The following is a 19,391-nucleotide window of genomic DNA, read 5'->3' as shown; positions in this document are numbered from 1 at the left end:
TATTGTGAAATTGGCCACTCTGATTGGGGACAGTTCCCTGAATCTTTTCCCTCATTCGTGCCTGCCCCTCAAGCACTCTAGCGCCACCAATAGTTCCAATTTGGAGGGGTTTAAGAGCCTTACTTTTCAACCGTGTGCCCTGTTTTCAAAAATGTATTTGAAATTGGATTCCTCGCATCAAGCCAAGCAGTTTAACACACTCCACGATGTCGATGTCCGCCACATTGGGTTTTCAATCAAAGCAAACAACCAGAACAGGACGTGAGGTCATATATGAGCTACATCCATTCTCTGGTCAACTGACATAAAACTCCCTTTCAGTGCTGACAGCTATGTTTTGTACATAACATGATCAGATCAAGTTGCCATGGTGACTGTGCGCTGCTTGACTGCTTAACCCCCTCATCGCTGCTTGCAGCCATTTGTAATGAATAACATACAATTCACTCCCGGAAGAAACAGTTAGATGTAACTGAAGTTTTGGGGAGGAGAAGACCACGCCACAACTCATGTCCTGTCATGACCCCACACCAGATACTCATTAGCCAATCACAATTACACACCCGGTGCCCTTCTGCTCATCACAATACCACACCTGAGACCTCTCAATAGGCGACCACACTGTAGCTACAACCTCTCCTCTTGCACTTGTGTGTTGCATACTACTTTTGCAACTCACCTCCCAATCCTCCTCTACTCTCCATTTCCCCTTTCTGCCATCCAGGCATCTCTGGGGAATGTTCCGGGCTCAGAGAATCCCTGCCAATACCCCGGGACTCATCCGCCACACCCAGTCTTCTGCCTGGAACGTTCATCAGTTCACCTGTCATCCATAGTTACTTATTCGAGCTAAAGAAGATATAAGAAGTCCCTTTAATTAAGTAAAAGGCAACATAAATGTGATGTCCTTTGAGTTGTAATTTCTCTCTCTCTCTCTCTCTCTCTCTCTCTCTCTCTCTCTCTCTCTCTCTCTCTCTCTCTCTCTCTCTCTCTCTCTCTCACTTTCTCTCACACTCTCTTTCACTTTGATTCTGTTTCAATTCTCCAATGCCTAGAGGTAGCAACATAATAGTTTACTTCTACAGTTTGCATTAAATTGATGTTATCACTTATCTAGCGGTGCAGGGAGGAAGCTGTAATCATAGAATGATTCCATTCGGCTGCTCAATGTGCTGTTAGACGAGGGCCCAGTTCCACTATGGCCACACCAGCCTGAAAATGTGCTTTTGTATCAACATCTGTACCTTGTCTGGACTGTAACTTTAAATCGTTGGACGATGGTTGGTCCGTAACACGTTTCGGTTGAATGTAAGTCATCCACTACGCGTTACCCGCATTGGCAGGTTGACGTTTCTGATTACGTTTACACTGATATGATTTCAATTTAGATGAAAGGATTAGGATTCGATTGAATGTGAGGGTAATAGAGTGGTAAAAAGGTTCTGCATTACATCTTGGTTATCACGTAACTAGTGATGGGAAAACCCCACCTGTTCCTCTGAGACGAAACTGGTGGGCAAGGAAATAGGAAGGAAAACTACCTGTGGTCTCCACGTAAGGTCAGCAAGGAGGAGCTGTCAGGTTCCCAATCCTGGCCTCCTGACACACCCACACACACACACACACACACACACACACACACACACACACACACACACACACACACACAAAAACACACACACAAAAACACACACACAAACACACACCTACACACCACAACATACACAAATGCATGTACAAATGCATACATGTACATACACACTCTCAACTACACAAACAGCACACACCAATACGCAAACAGAAAAAACCGACATGAACACCAGTGCTCGAACCATTCAATCAGAAAAAAAAAAGTTATTAACTGACTGACTTAATGGTAAAAGTGCACTAAGATGAAACATTACATTTTTTTACTTTGACCGCTCATTGTGACACAGTCAACCAGACAATATTGTAGAAGTGGGAGTAACAACGAGGGTCCTGTTTCATGCTTTTTCCCGTCCCTGTCCAGAGTTTCAATCTCTGCAGTGACTTCCCTTTCACCTAAACCACATAACTTTCACCATGGCCTCAAAATCAAACCAGACATGAACTCAAAAATGAGAATCTGAATCCGAATCTGAATCAGCAGAGTTACCCAAGAAAATCATCACGTCTGCAATGGAGAGCAAAAAAGTGAGGGAGAAACACAAAACAAAACATCACATCTCAGGTTGTAAGGGCATATCTTCTCCCGTGAGCTCTCATTAGATACACTATCATAACTAGTATTATTATTAGTATTGCTAAGAAGGACCACAGACAGGTTTCTGTTTGGCGCAGTGCATTTACCATGAACAGTCATTGTTTCCTCCATCTTTAATTCATGCATTGAACATCACACATCCCTCCATTCCAGAAAATCCCCCATAATCGTGCACGTGTGCATTGAAGAGAGAAGACGAGAGAAGAAGAGAAGCATGATGAGAATTTGAAAATCAACAACTAGTCATTCACAGTGGGGTGTTTCCCCCCCGGCCGGAAGCCGTCTGAGAGAGGCTTCAGTTTTTCCGCTTCTGAGTCGTTAGTCAGGGGCACACATTGCCCCCGAGTCTCAGAGTAACTTTTCTTCCACCTTCATCAGCTCGATCAACCCACCACTCTTGAATGAGAAATGAAACTGTTAGGACTGTGTGGCTAGCTGGTTACTCAGCATGTTAACTTTAACAACAAAGCTGAACAAAACTGTCCTCAAATTGGCTTCTCAATAAAACCTCTGGTCTAGCTTTTTGGTCACGAGCCAAAAATAATCTAGTCCTAACTGGTCCCTTTTCCCAAAAATACTAGCACGAGAGGCAAAGGTCTGTCAATCAGTTCTAAACCTGTAAAAAGGAAAAACAAATCGTTGCATGGTGGCTAAACAAATATATTTTGGTTGTTGATCATGATTCGACAAGCCATGTATTTTCACCGCTCACAATACAGTAACTGATGCTTTTCTTGGGAAAAAGCTACACACAATACAATAGCATGCTGAAGATCACTATACCGTCACATAGTCTAACGCTGAACATATTTTTGTGTCGTTAGATCACACGCACATGTCTCTGTAGACTGCTTTAAAAAGGGGAGCGGAAAGTAGCAAGAAAATTTTCTTTTCCTGTGACTAAGATTGTACTCTACTGGCCTCTGCTGGACATAAACGAAAACATGTCATGGTCCAGTCCTCCACGGCCAGGCTGCCCTCTCACTGGGTGGCTCAGTCCAGGTATCAGTTACAGTCCCCGATGTGTGGCCGCAGCCACACTGAAAGACACAGGCACATGACAGGACGAGGCCCACTTTTTACTCGACCACAGTTGCCATATGGTCTTTGCCAAGCGAGGCCGAGATAAAGGAGAAAAAGTAGAGGAAAGGGTGACCGAAAGAGACAACGATTTTGAGTGAGAGAAGAACAGAAGAACAGAACGGAGGAGAGAAAAAGAGCAAGAGAGAGAGAGAGAGAGAGAGAGAGAGAGAGAGAGAGAGAGAGAGAGAGAGAGAGAGAGAAGGCGGAGGGTATAGGAGAAATCAAAAGAGAGATCGAGTACGGAAGAGATGGAGTCAAAGAAAGAGAGAGCAAGACCAAATGCCACCCACGCACCCCTACAGGCCTGCCTGCAGAAGAGAGTGGGCCTCGATCCTTCTCTCTCTGCAGTGAGGTGCAGCTGGAGGTTCTCTCAGTGTCTATAATAGATTTGATTTGTTTGAGGACAGGCCAGGACAACCTAAACAACCCACAGGATCAGGAATCTCCCCCCAAACGTTCACACGCGCACAAACACATGACTGAATACCAAAAACGTTCTTTCCCTCAGCCTATAATTGCAGCCTGTCATAGTAAAATTGATAGTTACCAAAATGTACGTATCTTAGAACAGTCTGTTTGGCGTTCAAGTTTGAGCTAAAAGGTTCTTAGCGAAGGCTGTATCTCTAACAGTTCAAACATGTCAATAATACTTGGAGGTTTGTAATTGGGCGCTGAATTCAAAGTCATAAGGATAGGAGAGACCCTCTCACTTCAGGCCTGTGCAGGGCTCACTGACAGACACGCTCACCCCACCTGATCCCGCTAAAGCCTGCTTGACCCCCAGGGTTAGGCAAGAGTGGACCCCATTACCAAAAGAATGACCTCTGAACTCTATGTTTGACCTTACACACTCCTCAATCAACGCCTCCCACACAGTCCCAGATGTCTCGCTCCTGAGAGCCATGTTGTCTGTAGGCACTGACTCAAAAAGATGATGTCATATAAGTCCGACTCCAGGTCTGTGGGGAAACAGTCTAACCTCCGGCCTCCAGTCCGCCTGGCAGAGCGTCCAGGGAGAAGGCATGAGAATGTCCAGGCGGAATTGGATACATCTTATCAAGTCAATTAATCAGCCCTGCATTGTTTTGTCAGATACTCATATTTATCTGAACCTCCTTCACTAACAATGAGAACGCATGAGCACGAAGCAGCGGCAGGAAAACTACAACAGTTGTCGGATGATAATAAGAAACAGCAAAACAGAGTGCAAACAGACGACCACGACAAGCTGGTAAACAGATGGTGGGATAAGCAGGCAGAACAATGCTCTGGCTGGACCCTACCTGGCAGAGGTGGAGAGGGCTGGCCGGCTGTTTGATTTACAGGCCTTGGAACGGTGTGTGTGTGTATAAATGTGTGTGTGTGTGTGTGTGAGGGGTGGGGATTTACTTTGAGAAGGTGCACTAGATATAGTGTATACTGCAGACTGAGCACAGAGAGGAGAACGTTGGAAGAGTTAACATTCTGCATTCACAAGCAGCACAAGCAGCTTCAGACAGTTGCTGATGCAGTACCAGGCACTGCCAGCAGGGTGTGATACAGGATGCGGCCGTCAGCTGGAGTTTGGAGACAGCTGGAGAGTGACAAGCAGAGTTTCCTCGGAGCCAAATGACCACCAAGTGAGCAGAGAGCTCTACATCCAAGCCATCAGCACGTTTACACAGCCTCTGATCCCTGGTAATGACCCACGAACCAGCCTCCACTGACATCCCAGCTTGACAAACACACAAACGCACACACACGCACACACACACACACAGACAAACACACACGCAAACGCACACACACAGACAGACACACACACACGCAGACACACAGACAGACACACACGCAGACACACACACACACAGACACGCACACACACGCACACAGATACACACACAAACACGCAAACACACACACAAACATGCGCGCACAGATAGGAGCAGAGTAGGGGGTGGATAGGAAGGTGGCTGGAGTGACAGCCCTGGGCCGTGTTGCGTGAGAGAGGCCGGGGGCTGTGCTCCAGCCTCTGTGTGGTCTGGCTGTGTGGTCTCCAGCTGACAGACAGACAGGCAGGCAGGCAGGCAGGGAGGAGGATGGGAGACTAGGGGAGTGTGTGTGTGTCTGTGTGTGAGTGAGTGTGCGTGTGTGTTTACTTTATCCAGAGCCTGGTTCAGCAGCTCTGCAGCCGTAGATCCCTGTCTTCTGACACTGTAAGCCCCTGGTACTGGCTGGGGGATAAACAGACAGGGCCCGGACACACGGGGCCCGGCCACACGGGGCCCGGCCACACGGGGCCCGGCCACACGGGGCCCGGCCACACGGGGCCCGGCCACACGGGGCCCTGCCACACGGGGCCCGGCCACACGGGGCCCTGCCACACGGGGCCCTGCCACACGGGGCCCTGCCACACGGGGCCCTGCCACACGGGGCCCTGCCACACGGGGCCTCCGCCCTGCACTCTGCCACGCTCTGTCCCGGCTCTTCTCTACACATCTCTGTCCTCCCTGTCTGCTCGCAGACCTACTGGGACCTCTGTCTCAGGCCAAGGAGCAGGATGGATGTTATGACACAGAGTGTAGGTTTTCTCCACCGGACTGGACAGTACTGGAAGGGCAGTTTGGGGGTTTTGGGGACAGGGTTGTGTGATTGCTCCAGTTTAATGAGAGCTTTTTTACATAAATATTGTCTTCAATGTATCGATTTTTGACTTCTGTACCCAGAAGTTACTACTTGTGTGGCAGTATAAAAGAGCAATGTTGTTCAGACTTCAATTTCATTATTCCTAAAGCATTTTTGCATAACTTCTTTTGTGCCTAACACTTTTGAACAGAACTGTATACTGCCAAATGCTCTGAGAGGACACTTAATGCATACCATTTTTGTGAGTGGTGGGGAACCTCCAAACACCAATGCACCTTTAGCCCTCCTCTCCCCCACCATCCAAACAAGTCCCACTCCTTCACACAAACACACGTTCACATAATATCAACCACAGGCCCGTTCCAGGCTAAGATCTGCTGGCCTGCTCTCTAGGGAAGGCTATGTAATGCTGCACTGCTGAGAAAGCGCCATGAAAACATAAATACAACCTCGTCGCATTTTGAACCGTGTAAATAAACAGGGCCACCCAAATTTCTAATTAGAGCTGGTGTGGAAGGCAGGAAGCAGGCTAGTGCTGGAAAGCCCACCCCTCCCCTCCTCCCCTCCTCCCCCAAAGGGTGTCCGGGTGAGTAGGTGGGTGGTGAGGCGCCATGTCAGGGATGTGAGACAGGGACAGTGGCGCACAGCGTAGAACCATCGAGGACCTTTCTGCACAGCATCCCACCCCCTCCACCCAGCTCCTTGGGTTAGTCCATGCTCCTGTGTTTCTGCCGAGGACCAACTCTCCAGACGTCCTCTGCTGAGCATGGACAGCAGGTGGGGAGACACAAGCTCCAGACGTCCTCTGCTGAGCATGGACAGCAGGTGGGGAGACACAAGCTCCAGACGTCCTCTGCTGAGCATGGACAGCAGGTGGGGAGACACAAGCTCCAGACGTCCTCTGCTGAGCATGGACAGCAGGTGGGGAGACACAAGCTCCAGACGTCCTCTGCTGAGCATGGACAGCAGGTGGGGAGACACAAGCTCCAGACGTCCTCTGCTGAGCATGGACAGCAGGTGGGGAGACACAAGCTCCAGACGTCCTCTGCTGAGCATGGACAGCAGGTGGGGAGACACAAGCTCCAGACGTCCTCTGCTGAGCATGGACAGCAGGTGGGGAGACACAAGTTCCAGACGTCCTCTGCTGAGCATGGACAGCAGGTGGGGAGACACAAGCTCCAGACGTCCTCTGCTGAGCATGGACAGCAGGTGGGGAGACACAAGCTCTCTGAGAGGCTCAGTGCTCATAGTCACTGCAGCATCAGGCCTGACCGGCTGGCTGAAATACCAGGGATTGAGGGGACATCTTACAAGTTAGGAAGTGGAGGGGCGCCGACAGGAAGTGTTTAACTCTGAAATGTCTTTCCTTCTTACACAGCTTGAGCTCTCTCTCTCCCTCCCTTTCTCTGTCTCTCTCTCCCCCTCTCTCCATTTCAGTCCTCCCCTCTCTTATTCATTTCTTATACAAGCTGTTCAGCTTTTCAGGTACCACCTCTTCACATCCACCGTAAACCTCAGCCTGACGCCCCCTCCTCCTCCTCCACCCATCTTATCAGGCCCATCAGTTTTATCAGGTTCTCCCTCTGTGGTTGAAATGAGGCATTCTCCCTGTAATTCCAGCAGTTCTGGGAACGACTCAGCAACAGTTAACCCCCCCCCCCCCCCCTAGGACCACCCAGGCACTGGACTCTGCTAGTGTGAGTTGAGCCTGGCTTCGATAAGACATCCTGGTACCTCTCTCTTGGGGGAGACAGTTCTCTAATAGTGCAGTGGAGATTGACCCGATAAGCTGTGAATCAAAGAGGACAGCGTCGCTTGCTGTGTGTGCCTCGCTTGCTGTGTGTGCCTGTGCACCGACACGCTCAGAGTCCGGGGCTGGAGGCCAGGTGTTGCAGGACCCTCTCAGCCAACACAAACACACAACCTCTCCTCATGTGCCCCCTAGAGCCATACTGTCCTCTGCCAGTGGTCATGTTCACACCAAACTACTGATAGGATGATGACTGCCTTGTTTAATTACTCCATTTCCTCTCAAAGGTGGAAAGTGATTTCAGGATTTTTTCATTTGTCTTCCATTTGCCAACCTTCTCAGACAAGCAAGGGGATGAAGTAGGCGTGCGCATTTTACATGTGGAAGGCTTCCATTTACACTTTAGTATTTCTTTTTACTCCTTTTTGCTATTGTAGTTCTCCCCTACATGGCTGGCAACCTTCGGTCCAACTTCGGGCAAAGTGAAGCGTGAACTGATCGCCTGAGCCGCCAACATCCAGGCTTGCCGCCCTCGGATGCCGTGTTGGTCACTGATACACTGGTCTGTGGATGGGTTGCCAGGTTCCTCCTCATTCCACCCTCCATTGTTCAGTGTTTATGTTTGATTGGTCTGTGTCTGCTCTGTTTTTCCCCCAGGCTCCCATCCAGCCACACAGGAAACAGCCAGTCTAAACAGCGGGCAGGGGAGAACCTCCTTCCCCTCTACCCTGGGCTGGGAGCTCAGTGTAAACAGATAGGGGTTCACTGTGGAGCTGAGATCTGGGAGCGTCAGGGTTGTCAGTCAAATGAGGGGTCTACATTCCAGGGCTACAGTGGACAAAAAAAAATGCTACAAAAAAATCTAGCTGAACTGATTACTTTCCTGTCCAGTTTTATTGATGTGACACAGTTTTCACATTTTAGTTTGCGTGTACTACTGTGGGAAATTAAAACTGTGAGGGGCACAGTGTACACTGGGAAGTCTGTAATTAGGTGTGGTGGATGGGGGAGGACCCATCCCAGAATCCTCTCTGAGAGGACAGGCGCTGTATTGACCGTTAGAGCCCCTCCAGCGGATCAGAGACTCCTGGAGAAGCTTTGACCGGTCAATCAGAGAGATCAGCTGTTGTTCCAGCCTCACGTCTCTCCAAGACCGCTCAGGACACAGGCTCCAAGGGGGAGGACTCAGCCCATAACCAAACATAACAAGGCAGTGTTCATGTGTAACCGCATCACCGAGATTGCCTTCTTCGAGGTGTAAAATGAAAAAAGGACACACTGCGAGATTTGCACTAATATTGACCTTCCATTAACAGAGACTTAGAGCCTCTGTCCGGGATAAGCGTTAAAACCTCCTGGAACCCTCTGGGAAACATCGTTTTTAACAGCAACATGGTGGTTTCAACAACCCCGGTTAGAACAATAAGCCAGGTTCTGGTGCGGTTCTGGAAAGACCCTGGTTCTGGTTTATGTGGGCCTGCACAACATGGCTTGGAACTAACGTTCCACTGGTGTCCACATGTGGTTCGAGTTACTCTAAAATTGGGCGTGTTTACTTACAGCATATTCATTTGCAGTGTGATGATCAACTAGATTAGCTACGAGCCTGTCTACGGCTAGTTATGAATGGGACACTTGTGTCTTTGGTTATTTAAATCAACCTGGTCTTTAGTCATGTTTTCGAGGCAAATGTCAAGAATGTGGTTATAAAAGTAGAAAATCTGAGAACAATATAGAGTACGGTGTGGGACTTACTCAGTGAAAGATGACCTTTACACAAATCGATACACTGAAATAAAAGTATTCAGGGGTAAAAGATTAGTGATTCTGATACTTTACCTCACTGTGCCTTGATTCAAGCCTGTGTTGAAAAACATGTCAAGAACCTTTCTTAAGTGGCGAGGGTCTGTCCCGTCTGCTATGTGGTAAAAGGCTCTTAAACTGTATAAATAAACCACTCCGACTGCTCTAATAGAACCTATTACCTTGTCTTGAATACGCGTGCCGAGCACCATGCTTCCAGTAGGGGGCATGTTTGGACGCGTTTGTGAGACCTGTGTGAAAAAGGAGATCGTTTTCCTCTTCTCTGAGAAAACAAACCAACTCACGGACTCATGTTGTTGCCAGTGGCATTAGAATGAGAGAAAAGCACACACCGCTCAATCACCTAGCATGCAAACCCTGATGACCGCACTTGATGGTAGGTGTGAGTCACACACGCCTATATACCACCAGCCTCATAAGCTTTATCCATGTGTGTGTGTCTGTATGACTGTGTGTGGATGTGTATATACCGTATGTCCCTCCAACTCTATCTGCATCTATCAGAACCCACAACCCATTTGTGGCCCCACAGTGACATTTGAGCTTTGGTCCTCCCACAGCCTTGCCCTGACGGCATCATCCTATCCTGTCCCGTCAGTGGCCCCTCTGCGTGCTAACTGCACTGTACAGCCACTGTCTGGCTCCTTCATTTACATGGATTAAACAGTCAGAACATGGCACGGTAGGATTATTGGCCTTGCTCCTGTCAATTTGCCAGATCAACTGGTCCGATTTCTGATTGCATCACAGGCACAGGGCTGTATTGTCCTGTTTTGCATGGGCCCAGCCTCATTTGGGGGGTGCTCAGTGTGTCCTGGCTCTCTGGCTCTCTGTGTGACGGCGATCTGGCTGCCATCAGACCCACGTGCCATTGTATCCCCGTCCTCCATTCTTCCAGTCACCTCGGACGTTACTGAGTCAATCTAGCCCCCCACCCCTTCCTTCTGTCAGGTCCAGAGCAGGGAGCCAGCTCTGGACTTGTCAGTGATGGCTGGCCCTTGAGACAAGCGTTTATTTGGCCTGGGAGCACTAGTTAGACCCTGTGTGGTCCATAGTTATTAGTTTGTTTACAAGAGTTAACACTGAACCCTATGCATGGCCCGGGGCACACATTCCATCTTTCCTTCCTCTTCTCCACAGCTGGAAAGATAGAGAGAGGATGAGGAAGAGAGAAAGATGTTCAACAAGATTTCAGGTGGACAGATGTAATAGTGTCTAAATAGTTACTAGGACATGCATTTTTCATACCACTCGAACCCCAATTTATTTCCACCCATACAACCTCTTCCTGTCTCCTCTTACCTGTAGTTGACCCACATATCATGGCTGTCTGATTGTGTGAGCCCCACTCTCAGATAGGGCCAAAAGCATGTCCTTCAACAGACCTTCAGACAGGGCCAAAAGCTGATCCAGGAAGACCCCACGGCTGTGATATCTTTGTGGTGGAGTTCAACGGCACACCTTGCGTCTTATCAAACACAGGCCTCTTTTGATACGATGCAGCCCTGTCAAAACAAGCTAATGTGAAAACAGCCCGGAGGGGGTTTCTTCTGACGGATTCAAAGTTCTTTGACTGTCTCATCATCCACTCACCTCAGTGGTGAACAGGCTGTGAGCAGACGTTAGGTTCTCATCATCCACTCACCTCAGTGGTGAACAGGCTGTGAGCAGACGTTAGGTTCTCATCATCCACTCACCTCAGTGGTGAACAGGCTGTGAGCAGACGTTAGGTTCTCATCATCCACTCACCTCAGTGGTGAACAGGCTGTGAGCAGACGTTAGGTTCTCATCATCCACTCACCTCAGTGGTGAACAGGCTGTGAGCAGACGTTAGGTTCTCATCATCCACTCACCTCAGTGGTGAACAGGCTGTGAGCAGACGCTAGGTTCTCATTATCCACTCACCTCAGTGGTGAACAGGCTGTGAGCAGACGCTAGGTTCTCATCATCCACTCACCTCAGTGGTGAACAGGCTGTGAGCAGACGCTAGGTTCTCATTATCCACTCACCTCAGTGGTGAACAGGCTGTGAGCAGACGTTAGGTTCTGGCGAATGAGGCGGAAGAGATTTCTGTGGGAACCGTGCTTGGAGGCGATCACATTCAATGAATCCGACGGAAATACGGTTGATCGTGTCCTAGATACACCTTCAGAATGTTTATTTGTATTTGGCTAATAGTAGAACCATCAACAAGACCTGTTATCAGGTTGATGACACAAATTACAAAGGCAGTAGGATTTTTCTTTTGAGTAATCAGACTGACGTCAAGCTCTTTGTCATTCTCTTGCATGTCTGCTGCTGGTCACTTTCTAAAGTACCTGGATATCGTTACACAATCAATAGTTCTGCTATCTAAGCACAATGAAAGAACTATCGTTAGTGCCATTAAAATATAGTTCAGTCAGACTAATCAGGTGTGGTATTTTGAAAGAGGGAGTGCTTTTATTGTTTTATTGTGCCCAGATTAGCATCCAAAGAAACAATTAAGATTTCAGACCAGGTAACATGGGAGTGAGATTTTCACTTATACACTTACACTTTCTCTTGAAACAGTAACCGTGAGAGAGAGAGTTAGTGGAGTGTCTGTCTGTCCGTCTTTTGGGCTGACTGGCTGGCTGGCAGACTGACTGACTGGCTGACAGACTGACTGGCTGGATGGCCAGTTTGTCTGAGTGGGTCTGGACTCTGTGGCGTGACTGGGTAAAACACAGCTGTCAAAAGGTGTGGAAAGGCCTCTCTGCTGGTCTCAGCTGTAAAAACAGTTAACTAGAAGCTCCACACACAGGCACCTATACACATGCACACACACGCACACACACAGCCTCCTTCCAAAAAAACTATACAATGGATTTCCGTACAACTGTTGGACTCAAGGCAGTAAAATTGTAATCAAGGAATCTGTGTCAAGACCACTATACTATATAAATACTTCTGAGGTATAAGCAGTAAACATGTAATACAGGAAAAAGCAAAACCCTCTATAGCTAATCTTTGACAGCATGACGTTATTTCCATAAACCTGTCCTGACATTAAAGTCAGTTTAGGTGTGGCTCAGTAGATTATTTTATATCTGATACGCAGGCCCATACATAATACGCAGATTTTTTTTCACATTTTCTGCGGTTATTCAGACTGAAAATCTGCGGAAATCTGCGGAATTCCGCTAGCCTTCCTGTTTTTATGTCGGAGCGACCAAAGATGTTCCACAACAATTCGACACCAAATATGGTCGATAGAATGTTGACAGACTTTGCAAAAAAGTATTGATCCATCCTCATAAAGATCGCCTGAAAACTCCCTGGCCCTGTCTCTTGCTGTAATTTTGGTCGATAAGTGCTTCTTTTCCATTTTTAGCATTTTTGGCTAAAGTTTTAATAATAGAGACGTAATATGAGTTGAAAAGTTTGTTTACATTTTGCCTCAGACCAAAGCGTTCTACTTGAAACTCCGCGGGTTTTCGTCGGAATTCTGCGCCCGCGTCGGTTATTACGTTTGGGCCTGCTGATAAGCTAACAGCGTAAATGATCACATAGGACTGTAACCTTTTCTAATTCTAAACCAATCCTAACAATTCATTTCCAAGAACCAGGAGTCGGCTGATAACAGCAGCTTGCAGGTGCGGTTCATTGCAACACCAGTGACTTGAGAAATAAACAGACATTGATTCAGAATTAAAGTACACCATAAACTTTCCACCCTTTTATTCGATGGCTTTCTGACAAGAGTGCGATGCTCTGTTGGTTTTATAGTAACACCATAACACCAAGATCACCCATGCTTCAACAATGAGATGTCCTCTCCTGTCTGGAAACAGACATCCATCATCAATTGAGGACAAATTATAATGTAAAACAGCAGGACTTTGTGAGCACAGATTGACCGGGCATGAAGCCCTCTTGAAGGCATTTCATTGGTCCCTTGATGGTTAGAGGTTGAGTGATACCTGCGTCAATTAAAACAAATAGTCAAAACTGGAGTTGGGAGGTTTTAGTTTTCTGTGTCTGGAGGATATTACAGTACCTGTCAGGGCCTGCAGGCAGGAGCAGAAGGTTACATAACTCCCAGAAAACAAATAGACAATGCTACTCTCCCGGTGGATCAGGTGTGATGTACAGTACCAGTCAAAAGTTTGGACACATTTTCCCATTCAATTCAATGTGTCCAAACTTTTGACTGGTACTGTAATAAAATGGCACATAACTGGATGCCGCATTATCACATTCAAGCCTGGCTCATATATGAAATACTAGAAACCCATGCCTATTTGACAATTGACACGCCATTTTTATACAAAGTAATCTCCCACCAACCAACCATAGTTTTAATTCTTATAAAAAATCGGATATAATTTATCATATCATGTACTCATTTAATTAAGGCCTTTGTCTATCTTTCACACGTAATGTTCATGTGATTCTCATTCAGTCAAATCCAGGATGTTGCAATGGATAGAGCCAGAATGAGTGCAGGTGTGGAGCGATTACATAAACCAAACAGTCCCTCAGAGACAGTCTGAGACAGCCCCACTCCCCCATCTCAAGTAACCTGGGACAGAACACAGCCCATGAAGACAGGCCACATGATCACCTGCTGATGTGTCACTCAGCTCTTGGTGTATGGTTGTTAATCAGAGACTCTGGCCTCATTGACACACAATGGATATCATGGGAGTCATGGAAGTGTTTGAACTCTAAGGTTACACATCTCTCATACAGTAAAGCTTGTAGGTCACCCTTAACAAAAGACGAGCAGTTTAATGTCCTCACTTTACTTCCCAAGCCCATTTGTGACAGTATTTCACAATAAGGCTGGCATTGATTACTTGGAGATGGGCCAGTGGGTTTATGGAAGAAAAGAAAAAACATTGTTGCAATGCAAAGTGGTCGGTTGTAGATTTCGACCCACCAATCAGTCTCTTTGTTTGTACTGTAAGATAATGTCATCAATTAGCCAGTCAGCCAGCCAGCCAGCCAGTCATTCATCCAGCCAGTCATTCAGCCAGCCAGTTAGCAAGCCATTCAGCCAGCCATTCAGCCAGTCATTCAGCCAGCCAGTCAGCCAGCCAGTCATTCAGCCAGCCAGTCAGCCTGGTGTGCCTATGTACCTAAACCCACATTGCGTGCCAGACAGGAGTCACCCATGTCAACACATCAGCATGGAACCACAGGGGCATGAGTCAGTTGTGTTTACTGAGGAGACGGTTTCTCTCTGTCTCCCCCCACACACTCTTCAGTCATCTCTTACCTCATTTAGATCATCTGTATAACCACCACAGAACAATAGAGAGGAATGTCAGGTCTGTTTGTGTGCGTGCCCCATTGCCTATCTTTAGACTGTTTACATGAGACTTGCCAGACAGCTTTAAAGACAGCGATGGTGTGTGTCTGCCTGAAAAGACAAGAACCCAACTGGCTTTCGTAAAACAAACCGAAAGAAGATGTTGGTTGCCTCCATTGTGAGAGATATTGATATGACCCAAGATGGTAGTCGCTGTACATTATTGTCCTCTTCTTTCATCAACAAACAGGTGTTGCTCTCACCCAAGAAACCACTCTACTACATACCTACATGCCCGCCCACACACAGTGAAATGTAAACACATGGCCAGAACAGGTGACTGCCAGACTAAATTACAGGAGTCAGTTGGCTGAGCGGTGAGGGAGTCGGGCTAGTAATCCGAAGGTTGCCTGTTCGATTCCCGGTCATGCAAACTGACGTTGTGTCCTTGGGCAAGGCACTTCACCCTACTTGCTTCGGGGAGAATGTCCCTGTACTTACTGTAAGTCGCTCTGGATAAGAGCGTCTGCTAAATGTAAATGTAACTTCATACCTGCAGAATACACAACTTGGACATGTTCACTTTTGAACCTATGCCAGGAAAATGACCATGAAAGAGTTAATGACTTAAATCCACTTTCCTTAACCCTCGTGCTGCCTTCGGGTCACATGACCCAAAGGTTCATAACGAACCATCGTTGTGTTTACCCAATTTTACCCAATACAAAAACAAATAAAAATAATTTTATTTTAACCTTCGCAATGTGGAGGGTCTGAGACAGCCCAACGGTTAAAAGAAAATGCTTCACTTTGTTTTTGTATGCGGTAAAGTTGTCGCAATACGACGGTGGGTCACAATGACTGATGGGTCAGAACGACCCGAAGATAACACAAGGGTTAACTGCTGTGTTATCTTACGTAATACTTAATCAGATAGCACATACTGAATTTAATCACGGCATGGAAGTTCTGCCTTTACAAAATATCCACAACAATGAACAGTCTCATGCCATGATGGCTACAACCTTCCATTTCTTGGTCCTTAACATGTGACTTTTCTAACCCAATACATGACATGCGGGTTGGCAGATCTTCTTGTTGAGTCTTTGAATCTCCCTTGTTTGTTTGCTGAAGCAGGATATGAAAGGATTGTGAAGAGCAGAGCTTTTCCTGTTCTGCTGTAAAAGAAATGACAGCGCTCTTCGTTTGTTACAGCAAACATCAACAGCAATTATTACATTACAAACTTCCTCTTAAATCAAGGCACATTAAATGTGGATATGAGCTACACATCCACACATTATATATTTTGTTTCATGACGAATCCCATTCCAGATACAGAAACAGGGTCAATGCAATTGACAAAATTGAGTTGAACTAATCTGACCATAAAATCTGTCTGTCTCTCTCCATCCTCTCTCTCTCTCTCTCTCTCTCTCTCTCTCTCTCTCTCTCTCTCTCTCTCTCTCTCTCTCTCTCTCTCTCTCTCTCTCTCTCTCTCGCTCGCTCTCTCTCTCTCTCTCTCTCTCTCTCTCTGTATTTATCTATCTCTATTTATCTATCTCTATTTATCTATCTATCTACAAGAGTTTGAAAGCTAACCTATGAGTGGTTTATAATCTGAATCGATTCGGTCTGTGGTTCCTGGCCAGTGTTGAACATGGACAATCTCCCGTCCATTGTAAGTGTGTCTGGCATTCAGACACTGAGTTGTCCAACACTGCATTATCAGAAGGTCACCACCACACCCACATACGGCCTTGCCTCTGCTGTTGGCCTTGAAGAGAGAACACTAGGCACACACAATGCAGACACAAACACACACAAGCGCGCACACACACACTCACACACACACGCACACACAGACTACAATACACCTGAGCATATTCCCTGTAATGGGATGGTAGTTCTCATTCTGCACTTTGATCCTACAGTTCGTGTTCTCAGAGATCCTCCAAGTGGCTCAGTGTCCTTTGTGTTTTTGTAACTACTCCCCTCTTTAATTCTTTGGAGGCTGTCCTGGAGTGAACCGTTTGAATAAAGGTCAGCCTGTGAAAAGATGCCAACGCCTACAGTATTCCTTTTTACAGTAAGCCCATTTGCTAAAAACATCAAGTGAAGCACAGCTCATAGTGTCTGTATGTGATCTTTCTTACTGGTCTATTCTATCTAGCGTGTCCTGGCAACTTTGAGCATGCAATCTGGGTTGATGTGCAAAACTGCCTTTTTACTGTCAAGTGTTCAACATTTCACAGTAAGAAGATAACTAAGTGAAAACTCACCGAGCATGAACATTCCTGAGTCTCTAAAATAACACGCAGTGTGTCGGGGTTCACCCCTGCACCTTTAAAGCCTGAGGTAGGCTGTCAGCTGCAGCCCAACCTATTGCACCTGTGCCGCTTGGTATGTTAGCAATTTTCGAAAGCATATTTTCACTTTTTCTTTCGGCTTTCTTACGAGAAAGCCTATGCAATTGTTGTCAAGGTCAGGTGATTGGATCTCAAGAGTGACTAAAACCCTTGAGAGAAATGTACGCATGGCTTGGTCATCATCCGAACAACTTTTTCAGATACTGTAAAAGATGGTTTCTGTAAGTAGACATTATCCTGTCAAGCTACCATGCTAACAGATCCCTTGGCCTTGCTTCTGTAAGGTACGAAAAATGCCAACACAATGTCAGCCTCTCACGTCTCTCTAAAAGGTCACAATGCTATTGTGAGGGCCCTTTCCTCTGTTTCTGGCCTTCTTGCTTCAGCTTTTGTTGTTTTCTTGGCCGTTGTTGTCAAAGGGATCCTGAGCTGAATGTAGATCCTTTTGACAAAGGGTTTGTTTTGGTCCGGCTCTTGAATGTGACAGGCTTGGTAATGACTTGAGGTCAGAGGGAGGAAGTTCTTTCATCGCGCCTGCCTCTTTGGAGTTTGACCCTCCATTGTTGAACACAAGTCCACTTCACGCGTCTTGATTGAGTTCCCAGATCATCCAGAGCATTATACGTAGATATCATTCCCGTTAGCGCTATTGTTGATGCACTTCAAAGTCAACTCAAGAATTGGATGTGATGTATTAAAGGAAAACTACAACTGGCGAAAGCGACTTGGTGGGTCTTCCTTTTGAATGTGTTAATCAACCAACCTAAACGTCGTATAGGATTTCAGGTTGGGAACTTGAACAATCAGTGTTTCGAAAGTCATGATTAGAAAGCTAGGAGAGGAGTCTCAGAGTTCAGGAGTGGAAAGTGTCTGTGATGACATCACAAGGACGAGTCTTCCTGTTCCTGTTGCGCCCTGGCGTGCTCCGGTGCCCTTCCTCCCTCTGATGTCACGGGCCGGGTCGAAGGTAAGAGACGGACCAAAGACCCCCTAGAGAGAGACCCCCTCCCCTGTCCAGTCCAGGGACCAAATTAGAACCAACCCCGCCTCCCTGCGATTCACCTAGCCCCTCTCCGACCCTTGCTCCCCCCCCCCCCCCCCCCAGCCCAGACTCGACAAACACTGGGGTGTAGAAAAGAAAACATCCTCTCCCACAGTTGTCCTTCTGCCAGCTTGGCCTCCTGGGGAAGGTAGAGTGGGACCCCAGCTGAGCGTCTCTGAACACACGTTCCCTGTTTAGAACAAAGCAGGCCAGGTGACCACAGGCATTAGCGTTTACGTCACCAACTGACCAAAAACTCCAACCGACCGAGACCGCAGGGAACCAAAAGCAGCAGTGAAACATTGGTCCAGACGAGTAGGATAAACCGCACCATGGCTCACAACAATACAAAACCAAACAAAGCAATCAACAAGAAAATTATGAAAATTCACCAAACAACTGGCTTGTGTTATTTCTCTCCATTTTGTTACTATATGACAGGAAAGCAGCTGTACTCTGTGGCACTGTGTTGTTAAGGCCTGAGTGAGCTGTGCGTGAGATCCCTGTTTGTGTCTGGGCTTGTTTATGTCTCTGTGATCTGTCAGCGTGTCCCAGGGCCTTTCAGAGCTCCGCCCCCTTCTCCCTCTCCTAAACATGTACTACTGATAACGAGACCGGCTTTGGCAGGTGTTTCCTTGTAGGCCACAACCAGATCCTCTGCTTGAAGTGATAGACGTTAACACACCCTGACGCTCCGGGGCAGCCCCGGAATGTTCCTCGGCCCTTCTTGCGGAGACTCTAGTGGACTTGGAAAACACCTGATTTCAAGAGCTCAATCCAACTGTACTGTCACATGAAACGATGCTGTAAATATGAGTGTATTGGGTCATTCCAACCATCTGCATCTTCATGAGCAGGAGTGAGGAGCCAGGGAGGAAGAGATGTGAAGACAAGGAGGAAGTCCAGTCTGGCCACCCTGACTATCACATACTTTCCAGCACACACCACATTCTGGCTGTAGTACTGGTCCTGTTGGTCTAGTGTCTAAATTTAGATTTGGTCTAGATTTAGCAGAATCATCAAAGGCCAACGTTTCACTGTGTGGCTGTCATGTTTTTCGCCCTTTCATCAGGAATGTTTATATAGACAACTGTTTGGTGAACGTTCAAGCCTATCTGATGACGCAAATCCAATGGCTGGAGACTGAATAATGAAATGGGGTGGAACAGGATCTC

The sequence above is a fragment of the Osmerus mordax genome, chromosome 16, assembly GCF_038355195.1.
Source record: "Osmerus mordax isolate fOsmMor3 chromosome 16, fOsmMor3.pri, whole genome shotgun sequence".
In the NCBI taxonomy this organism is placed as follows: domain Eukaryota; kingdom Metazoa; phylum Chordata; class Actinopteri; order Osmeriformes; family Osmeridae; genus Osmerus; species Osmerus mordax.
The sequence above is the reverse complement of the archived record's forward strand: the minus strand, read 5'-3'. Positions refer to the sequence as shown.